Raw genomic sequence first — 15,979 nt, forward strand, 5'->3', positions numbered from 1 at the left:
ATAAGGTCAGAGTGGGGGGGGGGCACCCAAAGTGCAACCCTCCTGGATAAAACTATCACCATCCTCTCACTCTGCTGCAAGAGACTGGCCCTGGTGGCAGCATCTCTGTTTGTGCCCCATGTTAAATTTTCATTACTGCAGTAGGGTGGGGGTGAGGTAGAGTTCCTACACCAGCCTCAGCTTTGCTGCTGTGTTCTTAGGGGGTGTGGAGTATGGGGGTGGGGGGTGTGGACGGGACAGCTACTCTCATCTGGTGCATTTTAACTGGGCTGCCATGATCCTCAGGCCGGGGGACCTTGACCTTGACATTACACCCCTGTTCTTCCATAGGGTCTAGCTGGGCAGGTCAGAAGCATGGTGCCCTCTTAATGCAGATCCCAAGGACCCGGGTCACTTCAGTCCATCACAGGCGGTGGGAGCCGGACACCCCTCAGACGAGCAGCTCCTTCATCTGAGCAGACACTCGTCTTGTAGACTGACTGCTGGCAGTCTCTCTTTGTTTCCCACCACCCACCCTCTTTCTCTATCCCATTCTTTCTCCACTCTCTACCTCCTCCTCCTGTCTCTCTTACACTCCTCGATCTCTCGCTTTCTCTCTCCACTTCCTTCATATCTCCCCCTTTCTTTCTCTCCACATCAGTGTATCTCACTCCTTTCTCTCTCTTTCTCCCTCTCCTTTTACTTTCTCTCTCTCCTTTTCCCCTCCAATGTCACCACTCACTCGCTCCCTCTCTACCCATCACTTCTGCCACTCGCTCTCTCTCTCGTCCCTCACCTGGACTGGAGACATGCGTCTGGGGACCAATGGAGGTAAGTATTCCTGTTAGGGCCGAGGCAGAGTCAGTCTGGCTGCCCCCAGGAGTGGTGTGTGAGTGCGTGCACTATTGGAGTGGCGCCCCCTGACGAGTCCAGAGAGAATAACCTCTAGTGACTAGAATTAAGGTACAGTGTGAACTGAGACCTTGTACGAAGGGACCACCACAGACATTGGCACCATCACAGCTCCATAACTGGCACAGCCCATTCCAGAAGGAAAGGGGGGTTAACTACAGACCCAGAGAGAGCGGTGAGAGCCTGAGGACCAAGTCCTATTCAACCTTCTGTCCTATTGTATAACTGTCCTACTGCAGAACTGTCCTCATTCACAACTGTCCTACAGCACATTCACTGCGCCAGCACGATACTGTTATATGCCTGGATGAGGCCCATGTAGCGAAGCTGCTCGTTTCTTACATTGTCCTATTTTTCCAAAAATTTCTGCCTGACCTTCTGCACATATTTGCGTGCACGGCAATGTTGGACTAATTTCTCTGAAACTGCTTTGTTTACACATCTAGCTTCAAACAACATTAACACGATGCCTCAAGCATCATGTACAAGGCCTTTCTACGCACTAAGTACAAATGTCGTTCTATCTTCATCCACTGGGGGACAGGACTGTCTACATGAGGGTCCCTATGGACCACCCCCAACCTCCAGAGTATCTCTAGGTGTATCTGTCTGTCCCCTCTATTTTTTGTGTGTGGTCCTGAGCTGTGTGTTTGTGATTAAAGCACCTTTCATTTTTCAAGTAAAAGCACCGGCTGGACAATCCTTTAACTGTATTCTGCTTTAGAGAGTTCTCGGTTTCTAACACATCACCTTCTCCTTGAGTGAGCCCCGGGCAGCTCGTCTTCACTACTATGAGAGTCCTGGGGTGAGGGGTTCACTTGGTGCTCAGTCTTGGATCCCACAGTAAGGTGACCGCCCCGGACACCAGTGGCAACAGGTTCTCCTTGTTATAGTTTGAGTCCAGTTACCCCAGATTGACACAGAGCTCCTGGAAAAAGTTCGACAATTACAAGTACTGTAAATTGATCTGTTTAGTATGTTTTTGCAAAATGTTTCACTGGTAATCTTAATTTATCACCAGCGAAACGCTTTTTAAACTGATAAGGTTAATATTTGTACTGAAGTAAACCAAAACTACAACCCCAGAATTCATAAAGCTCTTAAATGAATGTCTAGGGCTCAGAGGTCCATTTCTAAGTGACGTCAGCTGCAGCCATTGGTAACAGCATGAAGGTTTATATAAATGATACAATACAGGGCAATCATTAGAAAGTCTGAGAAGCCCCTGCCAGGAGTCTAACCTGTGACGTCTAGATCATGGCTCTCGCAGATGTGCGGAAAAAATGTTGCAGACAAGTTAATACTACCTAATATGTTTGCAGGACATGGAAATGTTTGTGGAGTCATGAAAGCCCCGCAGGACGCTATTGTGTTGTATTTGTGCTGGAATATAACATTATTGCACATTGTTCACAGAATCTGCATGTCTTTGCACAATACACATTTCATAAATAACAACAGTGGCTTGTGCAGCAGGGCAGATGCCTCACAAGAAAACAACTTATACATGATGGTCTGTAATTGTGATGGAATCTTTGCAGTTTAGGAACTGCAATGTTTAAAACATAGTTCTGTATTGTGATATATCTTCACTGGCCTCGTCATACTCACGTTACAAAAACATTGTCCACAGAAAGAAGTTTTAAACCCTTGCAAAGAAATATCAGCTTAATTCACAGGTGATAGATCACAAAAGCATTAACATTTAAGGTAAAAAGGAGAGACAAATAGATACCCATTTAGTGGGTAATTTCTCCAAAGGGAAACTAGAACACCTGGATTAATTGCGGCTTCACCGTGTGATCCTAGAAAAATATTTGATTTCACCGATCGTACATTTTCTTCCGTATCCCATATTAAAGCACCTTCAAAACTGTGAGTTTAGAATACCAGCGATACAAAAAACAATTGCGTTTGAATTAATGGATCTAAAAGAATCTGGGCAGGGCCGGCTTTAAAGTTAGAGCGTCAGATGTGACAATATTTCTTTGCGCCCCTCCGCCCATGACCACCATTTCCAAATATTCCTACACTCCCACCTTCCAACAGTGGCACCCATCTCTGTACAGTCCCTCTCTCATACGCATGTCTTTTGTTTTATAGCGCTGCTCATGCCAACTCGTGGGTGTCAGAGCACTTTACACCAAACACACATTAACAGGCAATGAATCTTATATGTGTAAATCAGTCTATAGGAAATGTTACACAAACCAATGAGGATTACCGTTCTTTGTTCTGCATGTACACGTTCTTTGCAGCAGGCATATTAACCCTCTGCGCTACTTAAGGATGAGTTGAAACTGTGACAAGACAAAACTTCGATCTCTCTCCAGCAGAAACAGTAATCACCTGTGTTATCTTGATATTTTTATTGTTGCCTGAAACCTGCTGGACTCACAAGGAAGCAGTAGGTGCTTTTAAAACCCAAAGTTATTTCTACACACATCACCGCTCCCAGGTTAGAGCAGGTGCGGCTGCACCGGTCGCACTGTCCTAAAGCCGCCCTGAATCTGGGTTACATACAGGGTTTAAGTGTCAACTGTCAACTGTCTTGTGTCTGAGGTAATTAATAATAGCCTGTTGTTGGGCGGGGCAGGGATGGTTTCTAGAGTCATGTTTAAAAACAATCAGTTCTCAGCGCAGCGCTATAATGTGCAAATTAATGTCAAAGCTCCACGTGTGAAAGAAATACACATTTCTGTATTTTACAGAGATTTTATCATATGTTACATGATGTCTGGTGCATGATTCACATGGCAAACATTTCCTGCCCTTGTTTTAAAATTGTACAAGGAAAAGAGATATGTAGCAGTCAGTTTCATGTGAGGCTTCTGGTTGTCATGGCAACAGGTGGGAGGGTCCTTGTGAAGAAGATTCTTTGGAATGTTGGTGTTTAAAGATTCTTTGAACTGTAGATGACAGTTGAGGAGGGGAGGGGGGCTCACACCAGCCTCAGCTCCGCTCCTCCCCTGTAGGGGGTGGGAGGGAAGGATGAGGGGCTGAAGCTCCCTGCAGCTCTCACAGCAGCCTCAGCTCCGCTCCTCTCCAGAGCCAGAAGTATGGGAAGAGCCTCTGTGTGAAGGGGGCCTGCGGGTAGGAGTAGAGAAGCTCCATGGAGTCAGCATTGAACACGGACAGTCGCCCCCCCTCGTAGTTCAGATACACCCCCAGCTTCAGGGGCTTCTCACGAGGGGACAGAGGGGTCTCAGGGGAGGTGAGAGCCTTGTACTGACCCCTCCACCCCTGCACAGCCCAGACTCCCCCCTCAGGTGACCATGAGAAGCTTCCCTTCCTGTTCACAGACTCTGCTGCGACCCCCACCTCCCACTCTCCCCCCTCCTGCAGCAGCTGCACCTCCCAGTAATGTCTGCCGGAGGTGAACCCCTCGCTCCCCAGCACGCAGGGCCAGAGGGTGAATCTCTTGGGGGTGTCCGGCGGGGTCTCTGCTGTGTCCGTCCATCTCACTCGTCTCCCCCCCTCAGACAGGAGGAGCTCAGGATGAGCCGTGTCAGGATCCAGAGTCACCATCACTGCAGAGAAGAGATTCACAATTAGAGATTTAAAGACACAAAGAAAGGCTGTAATTACTGCTTCTGATTTACATATGATTAATTTACACCACAATTGGAAGGAGCACACGGCGCTAGAGAGCGCAGCACTGGACCGCTCACTACACTAAAGTGCGAGGCACTAGACTGCTCACTACACTAAAGTGTGCAGCACTAGACTGGTCACTACACTAAAGCACGCAGCACTAGACTGCTCACTACACTGAAGCGCACATTCATCTAGAGCACACACTACACTGAACATCACACTGCACTACATAGACAAGGCATTCTACTACACACTACACTGCACCTCGAAGCAAGCACATACTACACCACACTACCACACAGTAACAGATACAAGAAGAGCACTGTACTAGTCAGTACTCTATATTACATGGTACAGAGGAAGAGACCTACCAGAAGGAACAGTACTAGTCATAACCAATGTTCCCTCTAATATTTTCCTCTGTGTGCGGTAGTGTAAGGTCTTTGTGCACTGCAACTAAGGCAATGTGAGCCAGTAGAATATATGACGTAATCCCGCATACCATCAGTCCGCAAAAAAAATCCCGCATATACTATTAGGCCGCAAATTAAAATAACGAAAACTTTTAGAATGAATATGCCTTTAGCACGCATGCCTTTACAACGTAAAGACATGCATGTTAAAGGTATACTCGTTGTAAAAGTTGTGAAGGTAAGTAAAAGTACACTACCCTACCCTACACTCTAATGTAATACCCAGCACGACCCCCCAACACTACCATAAATCACTTTACTACCCTACACAAACACTACAACAGTACCTTAATACACTACCCCCAGCATGACCCTACACAAACACTACAATACTACACTAAACCACTACACCCCCTAAACCCTAAAACAATACCCCCAGCATGACCCTACACTACAACACTACCCAAACCCTAAACCACTACACCCCAGCATGGCCCTACACTACACAAACACTACAACACTACCCTAAACCCTAAAACACTACCCCTGCATGACCCTACACTACAACACTCCCCAAAACCCTAAAACACTACACCTCAGCATGACCCTACACTACGCAAACACTACAACACTACCCTAAACCCTAAAAAACTACCCCCAGCATGACCCTACACTACGCAAACACTACAACACTACCCTAAACCCTAAAACACAACCCCCAGGATGACCCTACACTACACAAACACTACAACACTACCCTAAACCCTAAACCACTACACCCCTGCATGGCCCTACACTACACAAACACTACAACACTACCCTAAACCCTAAAACACTACCCCTGCATGACCCTACACTACAACACTACCCAAAACCCTAAAACACTACACCCCAGCATGACCCTACACTACGCAAACACTACAACACTACCCTAAACCCTAAAACACTACCCCCAGCATGACCCTACACTATGCAAACACTACAACACTACCCTAAACCCTAAAACACTACCCCCAGCATGACCCTACACTACGCAAACACTACAACACTACCCTAAACCCTAAAACACAACCCCCAGCATGACCCTACACTACGCAAACACTACAACACTACCCTAAACCCTAAAACACTACCCCCAGCATGACCCTACACTACGCAAACACTACAACACTACCCTAAACCCTAAAACACTACCCCCAGCATGACCCTACACTACGCAAAAACTACAACACTACCCTAAACCCTAAAACACTACCCCCAGCATGACCCTACACTACGCAAACACTACAACACTACCCTAAACCCTAAAACACTACCACCAGCATGACCCTACACTACGCAAACACTACAACACTACCCTAAACCCTAAAACACTACCCCCAGCATGACCCTACACTACACAAACCCTACAACACTACCCTAACCCCTATTACACTTTTCCCAGCACGACCCTACACTAAACAACCACCACAACTCAACACTACACTAACACAACACTACACTACACAATCACTACCCCAGCACGACACCCACCCTTACAAATTAACCCAAACCCCCTTACCTCTCTCGACATCGTCATGGTTTACAACGCAAATGCATTTACCATACATGCCTTTACAACGTATTTCATTATAAAGGCATGCGTGATAAAAGCATATGCGTTGTAAAAAAATGCGGGATCTAGTGTTGCCGAGCTGGTGTAGATTTATTCTCGCTCCCAGCGCCCGGCCAGTGACTAAAGCGGCGAGCTAGGCTGCGGATGCACACTCGCTGTGGCTGCTACAATACTTTTAAAAACTGATGTCAATGCTGATTTTAATAGCACTTTCGTAATTTACTTTGTTGTGTGTAAGCGCGCAATTTTATTTTCACTTTACCTGCCACGCTCGTGACCCCGGTCCGCCCCGGCTTGGTGCCGTTTGCGCGGAGGGTCAGTTAGAGGAGCGTCACTTCCTGCCTGCCAGCAACACCACTTCCGCCCTGCTTCCAGGCATCGCAGGTTAGCGGTCTAGTGTTCCCTCTCATAGGTATAAATGGCGGTATGGAGGAAGCGCAGCGGACGAGCGCAGCGGGAGCGCCGACTTCGCGCCAAAGTCGCGCACAAGTCAAGCCCGTCCGCGGCCGATCAGGCCCAGGGCCCCGTCGTAATGCCCTTTTGTTAACATATTCCTCCACTGAGCTCCGTAACCTGAACCTCCCTCTGCCCACCTCTGTCCGTGCCACTAGGGCCGCTCAACAATGCGGCATCTTTGTCCCCCCAGATATTCCTGTCCTTAACACTACCTCCCCCCTTGAGCATCCTTCCTTCCCTTCCTCCTCCACGTCCCCTTCACCTGCTCCCCTGAGGGTGCTGTATTTAAACACCTGCTCCTTAGTTCGCCATCAGCTCGAAGTTTTCCAACTCTTGCATGATAGCTCTATCGACATCCTCCTTCTTTTACCCGAAACGTGGTTAAATGAGGACTCCGGCCCTGACATTCTAGCCGCTATTCCAGCAGGCTATTACATCATGCAAGCCAACCGACCTGTTGCCAAGATGGGTGGAGGGGTGGCGGCCATTATCCGCTCTGAATTAAAATTTTCGGAGCTCACGATGACCCCCATTCCCAAAACCGACTGTCTTAATATAAAATTCTCTTCACCCAAATCATCATTTGTCTGTGTCCTGGTCTACAGGCCCCCGGATCATATGCCTCTCTTCTCCCAGCTTTTTGGCGAATCCATCTCCCAGCTTTCGATCAATTATGCTAACATCTTGATCATAGGAGACTTTAACTACTGGCCATCCGATACCCACGAAAGCCACCTCTCCGTGGAATTCACGGACCTGCTTATAGGCATGAATTTTCACCAACATATTCATACCCCTACTCACTGCAAAGGTCACGTCCTTGACCAAGTGTGGACATCTAATCTTGATATCTCCCCTCCTTCTGTACTTCCCTGTTCCTGGTCTGATCATTTTTTAATCTCCTTTTCTCTTCACCTTCACATCCCCTGCCCACCTCCCCTCATTAAAAACCTATCTGCGCGTAACTGGAAGAATGCCAATATAACTGACTTTCATGCTCTACTGGCTTCTTCAGTTCCAGTCCCTGCGATCTCGGTCAATGATCAAGCCGCCCACCTAGAAGAATGGCTGCTAACTGCCTGTGATACAGTTGCTCCCTACAAAACGATCAAAGCTAAGCGCCCCCACGACGCCCAACGCTGGTTTTCTGATCAGCTTAAGACTGATAAACTTGCGCTGCGTCAGGCAGAGCGCCGCTGGAGACGCAACTATGATCCCCAACTAAAATTGATCTATGTTAATACTTTAAACATTTACAAAAAAGCTATACTATCTGCTAAAACAGCCTACTTCTCTCAAAAAATCCTGGATTCCAACACCAAGGCCAAAGACATATTTTCCGTTGTTAATGAGCTTTCCCTGCCTGATAGGATTACCCCACAACCTCAACCCACCCAAACCTTATGCGATTCTTTGAATACCTACTTTATAGACAAAATCTCCACCATCAAAGATAACATTCCCCCCCTTCATCACCTCTTACTTTACCCCCCCCCCCCCTACGAATCCAAGCCGTCTGATTCAGTTTCCACCAATCTCTCAGGATGAATTTTCTGCTCTTCTTCGCAAAGTCAGCTCAGGATCACCTAATGACTGCTGCCCCCCTCAAATCCTTAGAGAAGCCTTTCTGTCATGCCCCGGCCCCCCATTAGCCTTGCTTAACAACTCTCTCGCTACTGGGGAGGTCCCTTGTGCCTTCAAACAGGCAGCTGTTATTCCCATCCTCAAGAAAACCAATGCTGACCCCACAGTTTTAAGTAATTACCGCCCAATTTCTCTTCTTCCCTATCTGGGCAAAATCCTTGAGACTTATGTTACTCGCTGCCTGAGTACCTTTATAGAGAATTCCTCCTTCCTGGATAACCAACAAGCTGGCTTTAGACCCCTCCACTCCACCGAGGCGGTCATAGTAGCCGTCATGGATGCCTTGAGGAAAGGTGCCGACAACAACATCTTCCAGGCCCTTGTCCTCCTGGACCTGTCGGCTGCATTTGACACGGTCGATCATACCATCCTGACCGTGTCAACAATGCCGGCATCCAGGGAGTGGCCCTCGAATGGCTCAGATCTTTTCTGAGCCATCGTACTCAGGCAGTACACTTATCTACTTTTTCTGCGCCCTACTCACCCCTTACTTGTGGGGTCCCTCAGGGCTCCGCGCTCTCACCCTTATTGTTTAATCTGTACCTTCAGCCCCTCCTTGTTTCCCTTCGTGATACCCCGGTCACCATTTTTAACTACGCAGATGATCTGCAGTTAATTTTTTCCATTGACCACCTTCCTTCCTCTTGTTCCAACTTTCAGTCCACCATGCTTAACATCGCTGAGTGGATGCTCCACAGTCAATTAAAACTGAACCCAACAAAAACTGAGCTAGTACTAGTTGGGGGCCCCACCAATCCGTGGAATTCCACCTTTTGGCCCTCTTCTCTGGGTACTCCACCTAACCCGGTTGGCACGGTGAAGAGTCTGGGGGTGATCATTTCTGAGGACCTCTCCATGAGGCCTCAAATCAATGCAGTTACCTCATCCTGTTTTTTTCACCTTAGGCGGATCCGTAAGATCAGTAGGTTCCTCACTAGAGACGCTCTGATCTTAGTCATCCTAGCATTGATCACCTCCAGACTCGACTATGCTAACACGTTGTATGCCGGAATTCCATCAATCCACCTCCACCGGCTGCAACTTGTTCAGAATCAGGCAGCCCGCCTGATTTTTCGCCAGCCGAAGTACCAGCATGTCACTCCTCTTCTGCGTAGTCTTCACTGGCTTCCCATCACTAAACGCTGCATCTTTAAACTTGGCTGTGTCACTTTTAAAGCCTTGTCTGACTCTGCCCCAGCATTTATTACGTCCTGCCTGACACGGTACGTCCCTCACAGAGATCTCCGCTCTGCTACCCACAACCTCCTGGTCATCCCTAAAACCAGGCGGAAAAAGCATGGTGGCCTTAGCTTCTCTGCTATGGCACCTACCACCTGGAATTCCCTTCCCACTGCACTTCGTCTTTGTCCCACTTATGATCATTTCCGTAAACTCCTGAAGACCTTTTTTTTATTTCAATCACTACCCGAGTAACTTCTCCATCCTAGCTGCTGTTTCGTTAAAGAGCGCCATGAAACCGTTGGTGTACGTGCGCGGTACAAATATTTTTAACGTAACGATGATGGTATGCGGGATGAATGACATTGTGGATTAATAGTATGCGGCCTGAAAGTATGCGGGGAAAAAAATGCGGCATAAAGGTTGATTACCGCGCCAGTAACCAGACCAAGCATGTGGGTATAGCGCCAAATATCACTCCAAACTTTTGCTTAAAAAAGCGAAAAGACGGTGCATTTCCTCACATACAAATCCACGTGAACGGTGTTAAGGCCTGTTTGAAACAGTCCCACATAGCAATTTGAAAACTTGGCAGCTATGTTGCTGCATTTCTTTTCTTAATTGAGCTGGGCTGCGGGGTGATTGTGTGCATTTGTTCAAGTTTTCATGTTCATTTCAGTTCATGATGGGCGCTGCGATTAACATGAAAACTTTAACAAATGTAGGAAAAATAAAACTATAATAAAGTTGTTCTTATAATTTTATTTTTCGCAGTTTCAGGGGTGGGTTAAGGTAGGGCCGCATCAAGCTTTCAATTAACGCATTTTAATGCTAGTGTCCGCATCACCAAATTAAAATGCATTAGTCACGTATTCCAGTGCCCTCCCCCCTGACAATACTGTAATTGAGGCATACTGCAGAGAAGGCAGCACGAGCACACTAAAATTGTCTAACATATATGAGCATGCAACTGCGCCTTCAAATTTGAAATGCTATGCGTCAGAGATAGAATATTCATGAACAGCACTGAGCAAGCAGGCCAGAAATTAACAGATCAAGTAGTCGTGCCCCAATCAGCCTTCCTGCGAGTCTACTCTGGGGGTACCAGCAAACACGTGGGTGATCCATGGAGCGGGTCTTGCCTGCTGTTTTCCCACAATCACACTACCCTTTTGGTGACCAGAAGCACACACATGCTTCGAAGATTGGACACACCGGCGGGTGGCGGCTTGATTTTGCCTTCCCGCACTCTCCAGCAAAGAAGTCACATTACCTGAGCCTCTTGCGCAGGATGTTATAGTTTACAGCCTGCTGGACCCATTCCCTCCTAAGCCCCCGAATCAGCCTGGACAGAGATTGTTGACAAAACAGTCAACTTCTCAGTCCCTGACGTGCCCTTTGAACATGTGTACCCTCATGAACCAAAGGCACAGTATTGGTCTTGTCACTTGATCCCAAGACTTGATTGTCGTCACAAGTGTTTAAGTGCGACCGGCAGAGGTAGGAGGCGTTTTTAAAAAACATCTTATAATACATATTTTCAGACATTCTGTTTGTATGATCTGGGTTTAAAGCAATAATCGCTTATATACTTCAAAACACTTTGCTTTGGAAATAATCTGCTTTGCCACACTTTTCCAATCATCGTTGTTTAACTAGACTCACCGTCAATAAACCTTGCTTTACCTCTCAAAAAAACAAATAGTTTTTTGGGAAAGTGGACTTTGGGAGATTCAGGTCATTACCCAACCCATACCTCAGCTCCCACCTGCTCCACAAGGATGGGCGCCCTGCAGTCTTACTGCTTTGTCACACGGTTGCTGCTGTTGAGAGCACATCAGTTCAGGGGTCAAGAATTAGGTTTCCAGGGAAAGGGAATGGGATTGGTAATTCTAAGTGTTCGTGATTCAGGACCCCAAGAGTAAAAAGTAGAGCTTTCATTAAAATACTCTGCATGCTGCACAGAGAAGGGAATCGAAATTTGCCTAGCATAGTAACGGTAAGTTTCAATTCTATTAAGGACACGGAGGCGAGGATTATGCTTTTCTCTCTTCGCTGTTTATTTTACAAAACCACACAGCAGCCAGAAAAGCAACTTATTTTCTCGCAAAAAATATATATGTCAAACACCCAACATGGGTTAAGCATATAACATGAGAAAAAACACATGGGATAAACCACAACTCCCATCAACCCAAGAACCATAGTCCTTTCATAGTGTCCATGACGTCAAGGTAGGGCGTCCATCTTAGGCTCTCTTCCTCTTTCTTCGCGCGAGACACGTAACCTCAACCTCGGTCCTGTTTCGCCTCATTACCTAAAGGAAAGAGAACCACAGCATCAGCGGTGTCAAGTCCACTGACCGGAAAGAAGGTCCACTGGACGAAAAGCCATAATAACAATGCACAGGCAAAGGCACAGGCAAAGCATCGCAAGTCAATAAGAAGTCTTACTTACACCAATACGGAGAGGGAAAATCCGTAGGAGAAGAGGGTGGGATAATCCTCGCCTCCGTGTCCTTAATAGAATTGAAACTTACCGTTACTATGCTAGGCAAATTTCGATTCTATGTCAGGACCGGAGGCTTCAGATTATGCTGGTTTAAAGCTGACTGACCACCAGACTCGCAATATCCACTACTGGTTTAAAGTAAAACCGTTTGAACGTGGAGTCTGAGGACCAATCCGCTGCCCGCATTAGGTCCTCCAAACGCGCTCCCAAGGAGAAAGCCTTCGATGCCATGGCCCCTCTGGCCGAATGAGCCCCAAACTGCTTGGTATCAATACCTGCTTCCTGCAACACCCACCGCACCCAGCGGGCTATGGTGGGAGAAGACACCGCTTTATGCGGTTTGCGCAAAGCAATCAGAAGCTGCCTCTCGCCCGGAGGGCGAAGTTCCAACGTCGCATCCTCATACGCTTTCAAACACCGAACAACACACAGCTTGGGGACGTCCACAAAGGCCGGGTAAGATATAGATCTCGTTGCGGACTTTGTACGACGACCCACCGTAAAGGTAACCCCATCCGGGGAAAAAACTCTTGCCGAGATGTCTAGAGCTCGGACATCGGACACTCTGCGACAAGAAATCAGGCACAAAAGCATGGCTAGTTTCGCCGAAAGTTCTTTCAAAGAAAGATATCTGTTCTGTTGCCACGACAGGAATAGATTCAGAACTATATTAACATCCCAAAGAACTGAGTATCTCGGTTCCGGGGGTAGACTAAGGCGAACTCCTCGAAGGAGCCTACAAACCAAAGGATGTTCCCCCACCGGATTTCCATCTAACGGCTCGTGGGCCGCCGAGAGCGCTGAGCGTATAGTATTGATGGTCCGGTAAGCAAGGCCGCCCGCCGCCAGTTCTGCCAGGAAATTCAAAATGTGAACGACGCCTGCGACCAAGGGATCCAGGTCCCGTCGAACACACCAACAAACCCACCTGGACCAGGCTGACCGGTATCTCTTCGTGGTACTATTAGCCCATGCCTTTGACAGGAAGGATTCAGCCGGGCCCGAAAGCCCCGGGAGAGAGCAGCGTCGCCGGAAAGTCTCCACGCCATGAGGCGGAGAGAACCCTGCTCTATCAGGTGATGTGGCGTCCCCTCCGGATTGAGAAGAAGGCGAGGAAACGGGGGGAGTAGGATTGGAGAATCCCAAGAAAGTTCCAGAAGAACCGGAAACCACACTTGAGACCTCCACCAAGGCGTCACCATAACCACGTCCGCCTGCTGGTGGCGAAGAAGGGCCGCTGATCTCATCACCATGGAAAAGGGAGGAAAGGCATAAGGCCGCCCCTGGCTCCAGTCCTGGAGGAACGCATCCGTCGCCTCCGCCATGGGGTCCGGCCTCCAACTGAAGAACCTCGGCAGTTGGAAGTCGAGGCGGGACGCAAAAAGGTCCACCGAGAAAGGGCCCCAGAGGGTGTCCAACCAAAGGAACACCCGAGCGTCCAGCTTCCACAGGCTCGAGTCCCTGAGGTATCTCGAGTGCCAATCCGCCACTTGATTGGCTCGACCCGGTAGGTACTCCGCCGTCACCGAGACCTGGTGCGCGAGACAGTAGTCCCAGAAATCCCTCGCCAGGTTCGCTAACGCCCTGGACCGAGAGCCGCCCAGGTGGTTTACATAGCGAACCGCCGAGACATTGTCCATTCGCAGAAGGACGCACGACGTCGCCGCGTCCTTGGTCCAACAACGAACCGCGAAGGAGCCCGCGAGCAGTTCCAGGCAATTGATATGAAGTTGCCGTTCCTCTGACGACCAGCCTCCGCCTGTGGAGAAATCGCCGCAACGGGCGCCCCAGCCCGATCTGCTGGCATCTGATTCTATGACCAAATCCGGCACCGAACCGAAAATAGCCCGGCCGTTCCAGGCCTCCATATGGGTGAGCCACCAGGACATCTCCTCCCTCACCTCGTCGGTTAGTGGAACTAACTGGTCGTAGGAGAGGCCTCGCCTGAGGTGATACGCCTTCAGGCGTTGCAGGGCCCGATAATGTAACGGCCCCGGAAAGATCGCCTGGATGGAGGACGAGAGAAGGCCCACAATCCTGGCGATCTGACGCAGGGAAGTGTGAGACTTGCCGATCGACTGTCGGAGCTGATGTTTTATCTTGGCCATCTTCCGCGTCGGGAGGCTCAAGGTGGCCCGTACCGAGTCCACCTGGAACCCCAGAAACACCATCTGCTGGGAAGGCGTCAACACAGACTTGTCTTGATTGACAATAAATCCCAGGTCTTGCAGCAAGGTGATCGTCTGGTTGAGCTGAAGGGTCAACATCCTGAGGCATTGCGCCATGAGGAGGATGTCGTCCAGGTAGACAATCATTCGAATGCCCTGGCTCCGAAGGACTTCCACCACCGGGCGCAACAGCTTGGTGAAGCACCATGGGGCCGAGGAGAGCCCGAAAGGAAGGGCAGTGAACTCGTATACCTGCTCCCGCCAGAGGAATTGAAGGAATCGCCTGTGTGGCGGGTGAATAGAAACCACCAAGTAGGCATCTTTGAGGTCCAAACGAACCATCCAGTCGTTGGCTAAGAGAATGTCCCTCAGAAGATGGATGCCTTCCATCTTGAAGTGGTTGTAGACCAGCCAACCGTTGAACTCCCGGAGATTTATCACCGGTCTCTTTCCCCCGTCCGTCTTTTCCACAAGGAAAATATTGCTGAGGAAACCTGCCGGATGCCTTGTCGATAGACAGACGGCCCCTTTTCGGCACAACGCCGAGACCTCCTCGTCGACCAACCTGGCATCCGCCTGGGAAAAGAGAATGGGGCGCGGATCCCTCGGCTGGTAAGGCCGGGCGTAAAAGTCTATGTGGAAACCGCGCACGGTTTGAAGAACCCATGCGTCGTTCGTGAGCGCTGACCAAGAGTCCGGAAAACAAGCCAGCCTCCCCCCTATGCGGACGCTGTCCGCCGGGATAACACTCACCGTGTGAATTGCCGCTTCCTGCGTCATTCCTGTAGGTGCCCCGACCTCCTCTGAAGCGTTGCCCTCTGGAAGGGTAAAAGGTGTTGTAATTGGCGGAGGAATTTTGTTGGCCTCTGCCGGAGCCATGTCCCTTGTTCTGCTGATTTTGGCCGCCACGGCCGGTCGCGAGGCCCCTACCGCGACCGGCCCCCCTGGAAAAACGCTGATTAAACACCCTCTTAATGGTGGATTGGGCTTTATCCAGGGAGGAGAAGGTGGAAACGAACTTGCCGAGTTCCTTAATGAAAGGGTCTCCAAATAGACCGCCCTGAGCCACCGCTCCTGCCTCCGAGGAGGCTAAGTCTCCCAATTTGGGATCCAACTTGATTAGCAAGGAGCGTCGACGCTCGGTCGAGAGGGCGCAGTTGGCGTTTCCCAAGAAGATGACAGCCCTCTGCGCCCAATTGGAAAGTACCTCAGGTGAAATGGCGGAACCAGAGACCTTGGCGTCCTCTGCCATATCAAGTATCTTGGTCAAGGGACCTATGGTGTCTAGCAATTTATCTTGGCATGAGCGCCACGAGCGATCAATGCCTTTGCGGGGGTCCTTGACAAACTTGGCCATAAAGGTGGCCATCTTGCCGTCCAATTCCGGGGTCATGGCCACCTTACCCTCCAGCGTAGGTCGCGGACACTCTCCCCGTAGGCAGCTACGTGCCTCTTTCTCAAGTGGCTTGCGTAGGCGCCCCGCCACGAATTTCGCGACCTTGTCG

The 15,979-nt window shown here is 49.2% G+C and overlaps 1 pseudogene across 1 annotated transcript in view; it reads right to left on the minus strand.

Moving 5' to 3' along the window:
- Window positions 1–3,239: 3,239 nt before the first annotated feature.
- LOC144754170 (E3 ubiquitin-protein ligase TRIM39-like) overlaps window positions 3,240–15,979 on the minus strand; it is a 106,841-nt pseudogene continuing 94,101 nt past the window's right edge. The window contains exon 6 of the transcript XR_013594675.1: window positions 3,240–4,421. The product of XR_013594675.1 is annotated as an E3 ubiquitin-protein ligase TRIM39-like (transcript). The remainder of the gene's footprint in view (window positions 4,422–15,979) is intronic.

The sequence above is a fragment of the Lissotriton helveticus genome, chromosome 5_1, assembly GCF_964261635.1.
Source record: "Lissotriton helveticus chromosome 5_1, aLisHel1.1, whole genome shotgun sequence".
Taxonomy (NCBI): Eukaryota; Metazoa; Chordata; class Amphibia; order Caudata; family Salamandridae; genus Lissotriton; species Lissotriton helveticus.